The sequence below is a fragment of the Macrobrachium nipponense genome, chromosome 34 (genome assembly GCF_015104395.2).
Source record: "Macrobrachium nipponense isolate FS-2020 chromosome 34, ASM1510439v2, whole genome shotgun sequence".
NCBI classification, from domain to species: Eukaryota; Metazoa; Arthropoda; class Malacostraca; order Decapoda; family Palaemonidae; genus Macrobrachium; species Macrobrachium nipponense.
Window position 1 is genome coordinate 44,687,976 of NC_061095.1, and position 7,962 is coordinate 44,695,937.

A 7,962-nucleotide genomic window follows, 5' to 3' on the forward strand; every position below is an offset into this window, starting at 1 on the left:
AAGTTACAAAGTGATTTTGTGGGTTTATTTTTCAATGATATTATTATATTATTATTATTATTATTATTATTATTATTATTATTATTATTATCATTTTTTTTTTTTTTTTTTTTTTTTTTTTTTGTTTTTTTTTTTTTGCTCTATCACAGTCCTCCAATTCGACTGGGTGGTATTTATAGTGTGGGGTTCCAGGGTTGCATCCTGCCTCCTTAGGAGTCCATCACTTTTCTTACTATGTGTGCCGTTTATAGGATCACACTCTTCTGCATGAGGCCCGGAGCTACTTCAGCCTCTAGTTTTTCCAGATTCCTTTTCAGGATCTTGGGATCGTGCTAGTGCTCCTATGATTATGGGTACGATTTCCACGGCATATCCCTATGCCTTCTTATTTCTATTTTCAGATCTTGATACTTATAACCAGTTTTTTCACCCTCTGCTTTCTCTTCAACTCTGGTGTCCCATGGTATTGCGACATCAATGAGTGATACTTTCTTCTTGACTTTGTCAATCAACGTCACGTCTGGTCTATTTGCACGTATCACCCTATCCGTTCTGATACCATAGTCCCAGAGGATCTTTGCGTGATCGTTTTCTATCACTCCTTCAGGTTGGTGCTCGTACCACTTATTACTGCAAGGTTGCTGATGTTCTTGCACAGGCTCCAGTGGAGGGCTTTTTTGCCACTGAATCATGCCTCTTTTTGTACTGGTTCTGTGCAAGTGCGGGCATTCACTTGCTATGTGGTTTATGGTTTCATTTTTCGTATTGCACTTCCTACATATGGGGAGAGATGTTATTTACCGTCTATCATACTTTGAACATATCTGGTTCTTAGGGCCTGATCTTGTGCGCTGTTATCATTCCTTCAGTTTCCTTCTTTAGCTCTCCCCTCTGTAGCCATTGCCAATTGTCATCGCTGGCTGGTAGTTCTTTAGTCTGTCTCATGTATTGTCCGTGCATTGGTTTGTTGTGCCAGTCCTCTGTTTCTTTTCTGTCTTGTTTCCTCCTGTCTCTGGAGTATTTTCTTTCTCTTCTTCGTCTACTTTTATTAGTCCTTCTTCCCATGCACTCTTTAGCCACTCGTCTTCACTGGTTTTCAGATATTGCCCCAGTGCTCTGTTTTTCGATGTTGACGCAGTCCTCTATACTTAGTAGTCCTCCTCTCCTTCCTTTCGTGTTATGTATAGTCTGTCCGTATTTGCTCTTGGGTGTAGTGCTTTGTGTATTGTCATTTGTTTCCTGGTTTTCTGATATATGCTGCGGAGTTCTGCCTTCGTCCATTCCACTATTCCTGCGCTGTATCTGATTACTGGCATGCCCATGTGTTTATGGCTTTTATCATATTTCCGGCATTGAGTTTTGACTTGAGTATCGCCTTGAGTCTCTGCATATATTCTTTCCTGATCGTGTCCTTCATCTCTTGGTGTTTTATATCTCCTCCTTCCATTATTCCCAGGTATTTGTATCCTGTCTCATCTATGTGTTTGATGTTGCTCCCATCTGGTAGCTTTATCCCTTCAGTTCTCGTTACTTTGCCTTTTTGTATGTTGACTAAGGCGCATTTTTCTATTCCAAACTCCATCCTGATGTCCCCAGATACAATCCTTACAGTCTGGATTAGGGTATCTATTTCCTTGATGCTCTTACCATACAGCTTGATGTCGTCCATGAACATCAGATGGTTGATTTTGTTGCCTCTTTTCTTGAGTTGGTACCCGGCATCCATCTTCTGTAGTACTTTTGTCATGGGAATCATGGCTACTACGAAGAGTAGTGGGGACAGTGAGTCGCCCTGGAAGATCCCTCTCATGATATTAACCTCTGCTAGTCTTATTCCAGAGCTTGTAAGTATTGTATTCCAGTTGCGCATTTGGATTTTTTGAGGAAGGGGGGGGGGGGGGGGGGGGGGGGGGGGGGGGGGGGGCATGATGGTATTTTCCTCTGCCCCATATATTTTCAGGCATTCTATTAGCCATGTGTGTGGGTATCATGTCGAAGGCTTTCTTATAGTCTATCCATGCCATGCTTAGGTTGGTTTTCCTTCTCCTACTGTTCTTCATTACCATTTTGTCTATCAGGAGCTGGTCTTTTGTGCCCCTACACTTCCTTCTGCAGCCTTTCGTTGGTGGGGGATGGTGTTTGTCTCCTCTAGGTAGTTGTATAGCCTTTCACTGATGATACCTGTTAGTAACTTCCACATTATTGGTAGGCAGGTGATAGGCCTGTAGTTACTGGCCTATATTTCCCTTACTCTTGTCTTTTTGTACTAAGGATGTTCTTCTGTGTCATCCATTTGGGTGCTTGGTGATTTGAGATACAATGCTGGAGTTGTTCTGCTATTCGTGGGTGTAGGGCCTGAAGTTTTTGAGCCAGTATCCATGGACTTCATCGGGACCTGGGGCTTTCCAGTTTGGCATTTTCTTTAGTTGGTGTCTGACTGTGTCTGTCGTGATGTCTGTGAATCTTTGTTTTATTCTCCCTGTTTCTTCTTCCTTGACTTCCTGGAGCCATGTTGCATGTTGTTGTGTGATACCGGATTGCTCCATATGTTTTCCCAGAGTCTCTTACTTGGTTCGGCTTCAGAATTTCTGGGTGGTTGTCTTCCCCTCTTAGTTGGCTGTATAGTCTTTCTGGTTGGTTGCGAATAGTTTGTTCTGTTGGTATCCCTTATTCCTGTTCATGTACCGTTGGATCTTGTGTGCTTTGGCCTTAAGCCTCTGTTTTTACATCTCTATTGTGTTGTTTAGTCCCCTCTCTTGTACTTTGTATTTCTCGTTGAGTTCCTCCCTTGTTTTCTTGCTTCTTAGCCTTTTTTCTGCCATCTCTTTCAGTTTACTCAAGTCAGATCTCATCACCATGATTTGCTTTTCCAGGCGCCTTTTCCAAGGAGGTTGCTGTTTTGGTTTCTGTGGGTTGGGTTGTGACGGTGGTGTATTATATTATTATTATTATTATTATTATTATATTATTTATTATTATTATTATTGCATCTTAATAGGGATTAAAAGTTCGTGACATCAATCATCGGAACAGCTTTCAGAAATCGGAACGAGGAAATATGAAAACACAAAGAGTGCAAAGAAGAGAAGTATGTGAACAGAGAGGCGTCTGACAAATAAATACTGGTAGATTCATCAAGAGACACATAAACACACTTTTTATATCCTGACAAGAGCAAAGATTTCAGGAAACCACACATTATTATCAAAGATACAGAGAGAGAGAGAGAGAGAGAGAGAGAGAGAGAGAGAGAGAGAGAGAGAGAGAGAGAGTTTAGTTGTGGGGGGGGGGGGGTGGGGGGGGGGGGGCTGGGGGGGGGGGGGGGGGGGGGGGGATGGGGGTGCTTTGCTGCGTACGCGTTGTCAAAGTGACTTCACAACAGGTTTCGTTTTTCCACAAAAAACGTTATTGGACTCTCCAATTGCTTTGGGGTCATTCTGCTTCTCTCTCTCTCTCTCTCTCTCTCTCTCTCTCTCTCTCTCTCTCTCTCCATTTTATACTATATGCCAAAATAGCAAAACCCAGAAGATGTCCGTTTTCTTTTCTATCTATAAATGTCGACAAAGTTTCAGAAAGATTTCACCTCTTGGACGTCGGTGGAAACATATCATAGAAATTGTGCCAATGCTTCCAAGCATGCACAGTAACAACACACGATTCTTTGAACTTCAACGCACTTAACAGTTAATATTTATTTGTATAATTATGTTTTATTCCGGAAAATATTTTAGGCATTTCCACTGCCATGGAGAATAAAGGACATAAATGTAGCACATGCAAGACTTTCTAAGTCTCGTATGTCATTGAAATCAGTTTAGAGTAAGGAGAAGACGAACAACAGGAACAAATAAAATCAACAACAATAGCATAAAGTGTACGCGATGGCTTCTTTCATCCAAAAACAACAATAAAGCAATAATAAAGGCACCACAAATATTCCTACCTTCTCATTCTTACGGGAATCGCAAGCAGGAAGCGTTTTATGACAAATTCCACAAAGTCCGACTTTTATGTGTAAACGTCTATCGGTTGCCAAACTCATTCTTCCACAAACAATTAAGTCCAATTGAGCTGGGTTCCCAAAAGCGAGAATTTCGGACATAGCTATTCCTGGATCCTTTCCTGGAAATTCAAGAACTGGCTGTGAGGCCATCCCACCTTCAAAGAGACACGAGAAGTCTAATGAAAATTCCGACTATAATATTTCGCATAATAATTCCCTTTAAACAGACCTGGAACTTAATTTTCCTTAAGTTGGCTCTTTCAGATGTAGGAGGAAATTTGTTCGAAGTTTTATCCTATTTATTTATTCATGTACTCATTTCATGTGTTGAACATCTCCACAGACGGAAAACCTACATAATTAAGTTTTTTTTACTGATCAGTTCGCTTTAACAGTTTTACAGTAATAATACACACACACATATATATATATATATATATATATATATATATATATATATATATATATATATATATATATATATATATATACATATATATATATATATATATATACACTATGAACTTTTACCTCATCGGTTTCTGATTCTTTGGAAGACTTGTTTGACGTGAAGGTATAGAGTCACCCAATGATTCGTTAATAAAATGAGAAAAATATATGCATCTAAGATCATAAAGTATAATGTTTATCAGCTCGTTTGCACAAATACTAAAACACTGTTCACGAGATCATCAATGGGTCCTTCGTTTTTCAGTTGACCCTCACAGCGAAATAGGAAATGGTAGTCAGAGAAGACGATTAGACGATTTGAGGGAAGTAGCCACTCACTGTAATCAATCCATTCAAGGGGAAATCTCCAGATATAATTAATCAAAGGACTGAGAGAAGGAAAAGAATATAAACATTGTTTTACAATGAGAGAGAGAGAGAGAGAGAGAGAGAGAGAGAGAGAGAGAGAGAGGGAGGAGAGAGAGAGAGAGAGAGGGAGTTGACTTTCGCCGATGCTCATCCTGCACCTAAATTCCGGACTAAGCAGATTTGTCTGAGATCCCTTCGGATTTCCCAGGAATCATCTGCAGTTGGCCAGCTTTTGCTATTGTTAATTTTTTTTACATACATTTAATGGATTATTATCTATCCATCCGTTTACTTAGCTATCGATACTTCTATCTAGTAATGCTGATTACAAAAACTCACTCATGGGATATCATTTGATAAAAAAGGAAATTAAAACGCTGTTTTTAAAGTAGAAAAAAAACCCTAATGCCTGAAATGATGCCTTTATCTTTACAAAATAGTCCATTAGGACGTTTGATCACTAGAAACTCTAAATGAAGTATTGAACGCCAGATTTGACAGAGAGAGAGAGAGAGAGAGAGAGAGAGAGAGAGAGAGAACTGGAAGTCTTTCTTCAAGTTATCACTCAGAGTAGATTAATGGTTAAAGTTTGAATTGCCATTAGTGAGAAAGAAATCTAATTAGATTGCTTGGCATAAGGCCGTCTCAAAATAACCATTCAATGTCTGTTGGCTGTGCTGCCACTATTTTTGTGAGTTATTTACCTCAAAAATCAAAGTTCACGCACGAGACTTTTCAATTGACTCGTAATACCTCTTGTAATTAACAGCATTAACCAAAAGCAACATAGACAGTTAGGCAAATTTTCACCGTAATATGCCAGCAACAAAAATCTTCTGTCGAATTCTCATTCAGTCTGAGATGTGGAAACGATTGAATATCTGTGATCGCCGTCACTTCATTTCATTGTTGTTTACCAAAAGTTATGAGTGAGTAACTTATCAGAATTACAATATGTAATTAAAAGATGTACAATTGTTCCGTGGTATTGATTTCATGTATCTGAGGTCACCGTACCATTCCTCTGAGGATTCTTTTTTATCAAAACGTGCCGCTAATTTGGTTCGAATATATGATTCTACTAAGGTTGGTAATAAAAAAAAACTTTCAAAGTTTTAGGAAATCATCCCTATTATATTCAATTGTAACTTATGCATCAAATGGGTACTGTGAAGAGTTTGCTTTAAACTGTATATTTCTCTCCAGCTTTTTGTTTACAAAGGTTATGTTATTCTTTTTATTGCATTCTTAACATTTTTTCTGAAGGAAGTATAAGATGTACTCTTGAGCTCTTGCTTAATCCATGAGAGCGAACTATTGACATACCAGAGGCTAAGTGGACGTTTGTCAGACTATAGCTTTTTTTAATAGTTCTTAATTGTGCAGTAATGTAAAAAATAAGTTTATTATTCTGAAGCACCTTCTTCTTCCCAGCTTGTTCCCATTTTTATATGGGGTCGCCGTTTCGGATGAGCCGTTTCCATCTATTTCCATCATGCGCTTCTGCCTCATCAATTCCCTTCTCATGTAAGTCTCCTCTCACACAGTCCTTCCATCTCTTTCTTGGTCTCCCTGCTTCTTCTTTTCCTTGCACCTCCATCCCCATAGTATGTCTCCCCAGCGTGGTCCCTCATCTCTCCTCAACAGGTGTCCATACCATCTCAGCCTCCCATCCTGCACTTTCTTTGATATTTCCACCACCTTAGTCGACCCCCTTATGTAGTCATTTCTGATCCTATCCTCTCTTGTCACCCCAGACATCCACCTAAGCATTCTTATTTCTGCCACATCCATCTTCTTCTGCTCTGTTTTTCTCATGCTTGCTGTTTCCGTACCATACAGCATTGCTGTTCTTACCACCGTCTTGTGAAATTTTCCTTTAACCTAAGCGGCACTCTTTTGTCACAAAGAACTCCAGAGGCCGCTCTCCAGTTGTTCCACCCTGCCTGTACCCGATGTTTTACTTCTTCTTCCACACTTCCTCAGCGTTAACAAAAGATTCCAAATACTTAAACTTATCAACTCTCCTTATTTGCTCTCCACCAAGCTGAATACTTTCTCTATCATCCCCCTCAGTGGTGGTACACATATATTCTGTCTTAAATCTACTTATTCTCATTCCTCTGTCCTCCAGTTCTTTGTCTCCATCTTTCCAATTTCACTTCCAGATCTTCCCTGCTCTCTGCACACAGAACAATATCATCCGCATACAACATGTTCCATGGTACTGTATCCCTTACTTCCTCTATTATAAACATCCATCACTATGTTAAAGATAAAAGGGTCTCAGAGCCGACCCCTGGTGTAATCCTACTCTCACCTCAAAACCTTCTGTCTCCCAACACTGCTCCTCTCTCTGGTAAATACGTTCCGGTACATCTCTTGTATCAATCGCACATACTTCTCTTGCACCATCTTCTCCCTCAGACTCCTCCATACCTATTGTCTCGGGACTCGGTCATAAGCCTTTTCAAGGTCAATGAATACCATATGTAGGTCCCTTTGTCTTTCCCCGAATTTCTCCATTATTTGCTCAGACAAAATATACCATCTGTTGTTCCCCTTCCTTCATAAAATCCCATCTGCTCTTTACCTATTTGTACTTCTTCTCTCAGTCTAGCATCTATATCCTTCCAGTATCTTCAAAGTGTGGGACATCAATTTAATTCCCCTATAATTACCCACACTCTTGGACATCGCCTTTCCCTTTAAAAATTGGGATCAATATGCTCCCACGACCACTCATTGGTAGCTTTTCCTGTTCAAGGATCTTTATCATAAGATCGCTACAGTATATCCACTCCCTCATCTCTAATGCTTTCCATGCTTCCACTGGAATCATGTGGTCCGGTTGCTTCCCGTTCTTCATCTTCTTCAGTGCATTTAGTACCTCTTGCCCTAGAAAAACCTCATTACCCATGCCAATGTTTCACTTGCGCCCCATCCTCTCTATTAGTCTATTATTTTTCTTTTTCATTAACAAACTGTTCGAAAATTCTTTCCATCTCTTCACAATGTCTTCCTCCTTTCTAAGTACTACACCTCTTGATCCTTTATTTGTTTGATATGTGTTATATCTTGGTGATCTTATGGTCTAGCCTTTGATAGCTTGATCATCTTCTTTAATCCTTCCTTTGTCC